Source organism: Octodon degus, unplaced genomic scaffold (assembly GCF_000260255.1).
Source record: "Octodon degus isolate 3935 unplaced genomic scaffold, OctDeg1.0 scaffold00231, whole genome shotgun sequence".
Lineage (NCBI taxonomy): Eukaryota > Metazoa > Chordata > Mammalia > Rodentia > Octodontidae > Octodon > Octodon degus.
In genome coordinates, this window is record NW_004524807.1 from 707,049 (window position 1) to 710,275 (window position 3,227).

Here is a 3,227-nt window from a genome sequence, read left to right on the forward strand (position 1 = left end):
TGCAGTGTGGAAACAAAAGTGCAGCAACTGGGATCTTTGTGGTGAGTGAAATGTCCTGTATCTGGACTCTGTTGTCAATACTCTAAAGGTCACAATATTGTTGTATAGTTTTGTGGAATGCTGCCATTAGAGACTTCTGCCTAAATGGCACAAGGAGATTGTCTGTATTATTTCTCACAACTATATATAAATCTGCAATTACTGTAAAATAAGAAGCCTAATTAAATTAATTTAGTGGTAAATACAATATGGTTTCAGACTATCTACTTATATAATTTGTACATATAGTTAGCATTATATTTATGTGTGATTTATAATTACTACTTATATTTATAATTACCTGGTAATTTGAACAACTTAGTTTGTTTTCTGCTCTGGGTTCCAGTACTAAACATTTCACAGGAAGAGAGAGCCACAATTATGATGTAGCAACACAGAGAAATATAAATATAACTTAATAAAATGCAAGCCCAGCAGAATCTGGCTGTTTCTTTGTACCCTCTGCCAGAGATGCTTGTTCTTGAGTAGCCTAACTGTGGGAAAGTCAGTGTAATAATATATCAAAATACAAGATAACATGACAAAAATATTTATCAGAAATGCAATGGTGCCCTAGTAGAAGGCTAGGACTTGTCTTTGGGAATCCACTTAAAGTAGAGGAAAAACAAAAGCTCCTGGAAATTGGTATGGGAAGGACTGGTTTGAAAGACTAGATCAGCAGGTACCTAAGGTGTCCCTATGGCAAAAGCACCTGGAGCCTAACAGGTTTGGACAGAGAGGGATGGGCCAGAAGATGGCCCAACCTCAGGAGCACACAGATCAGCAAGTGTGTGGTTGGTGCTAGTCCAATATCTGGCACAAGACAAGACAGACAAGTAGAGTTTCCCAATCCAGTATGTTATGGGGAAGAAATGTTCCTTACTGCACCAGAATGGAAGTTGTGACTTTGAGGACAGTCTTAGGAATTGACGTGTTTCTTTTGTCTTTTCTTTATCTTTTTTTTTTGAACCGGAGATTGAACTCAGGCCCTTACCCTTGCCAGGGAAGCACTTATTCTACTGAGCCATGTCCCTGGCCCCTTGTTTTTTTTTTGGCAGAACCAGGGATTGAACTCAGGCCCTTGTGCTTGCCAGGGAAGCGCTTATTTCACTGAGCCATCTCCCTGCCCCCCCCTGGCCCCTTGTTATCTTTTAAAATGAAGACATGAATTTAGAATATAACAGAAACTATCCAAAAATATGAGGTATATATAAGATAGACTTTAGGATTATTTTACTTCATAATCCAAGTCAACAAATTTATAAATTTATTAAATTGTGGATGTTTAAAAATGTATTTTGTGAATTTTGAGCAAAAAATGAATACGTCTGTTTAGTTTTAAATGTCAGTAAGAGATTAAAACAATTTAACACAACATAAGACAATATTGCAAAAATTTTTAGCCAGCTTCTCACATTTGTAGGGTGCCTTAAGCCAGGTAGAGCACAGACCACTAATGCTTCTGATGAAAATAGTAACAGAAGAATATTATCCATAAAGAATGACTATTTTGGTGTCTAAATATTTTAGTAATAGAATTATGCTAAAGTCTAAATGATGAATTATTAAAGAGAAAATAAATTTATCATTTTTATCTTTTAAAGATAATATTTGATGTGATCACATTTAGTCTAACTCCCAGAAATGGTTCTGTTGCTCTACACTATTAGTAACAAGCATTAATTTTGATCCTTTTACTCCACTGCTTTTAGATTCACATTATTAACTGACTGATGCTTTTTTCTTTCAAGTGCAATGTGTTATGATGCAGAATTAATTTGAAAAACTACTTCTTGACTCTTACCAATATTTATTCATGCAGAAAAACAGAAGACAAATAAATCACAAATCATTATTAAAAAGATATTTTAAACAAAGGAGAAAAAAGCACACTACAAGAATGCATTCATTTATATAGCCATATTTAAACCAAACACTCAAACCTCCGACATATACAGATGCTTTTTTTCAAATTTTTAAATTTAACTTAATCTTGGTGAGGCTTTCTCAAAGCTTATGAATATAAAATGTAAAGATGGTCTTTTCTCATTTTTGATACATCACTTAACAATGGTGTTATTGTTTAATCACAGCTGAATTTATGTTCATGGGCTTAAAGATATGTCACAGTTTCATTGGAGTACTGTTAATTACTGTGTTCAAAAAAAGTTTAGTTGAGATTTAGAAGCCCAGTAGTTTTTTGTCTGCCTAAATGCAACTGTAATGAATTGGATATTAATACCTTTTCTTCAAACAGTGCCTAATGCTAGCAATTTAATTCAGAATGGGAGAAGAACAGGACACAACTAGCAAGCACTGACTGTCATGCTGTCTACCAGTGTAAGGATCAAACCCACGGCCTCCTGAATGCTAGACAAATGCTCCACACTTGATAAACCCCTAGCCTCAGTGTTGAGTTCTAGAATTTTCTGGTTGCAGGATACATTCTTCTGACCCATTAACTCCTCTACTAATCACATTCTATTCTAGGTTAATGCGTTAAAAGAGAAAGATTCATATGAAAGTGGTACTATTTAATTATGCTCTCCAGATTTATTTGGAAGTAAACAATATTTTCTCATTAATTTTCAGTCAATTGATATATTTACAAATTTTGAAAGAGATTTAGATTTAGAAAATGCTGAGTTGGGCTATAAATAAGGATTTACTTTTCTCTTGGGGAACATAATTAATTAAGACTATAGATTAAAACCTATATTTTAATAGTAACCTGTCTTTTCCTGGGGGAGACTTTGAACATAAGAAAGTACCTAGGCCAGGTGGTCAAGTTGACAATGGTACAACTATAATATCCTTGCTGCAATCAAACTGTGATGTGCTGGTTTCCATGCAGCCAAATATATACATTTGTTTCTATTTCTCAGGAAGACAACATATTGTGCAGAGAAGCAGGTTTGTTAACATGGAGCATCTGTCTCAAATATTCCAGGTTAAGACTTCTTCCAAAGGTCAAGAACTAATCACAACAGCTGCTCAGTTACTGAGCAGAATAATAAATAGTTCCCAAGCCCAATCTCTCTGTCTGTAAACACATTTGGTCTTTCATTTGTCCCTGGAACATTTTAAGGTGAATGGTGAAGCCTGCTCTTGTTTACCACAAAGATGTTAGAGTTAATGGTGTGCTGGCTACCACTCTCAGTGGATATCAGCATTTGTGTTTGCCTGTC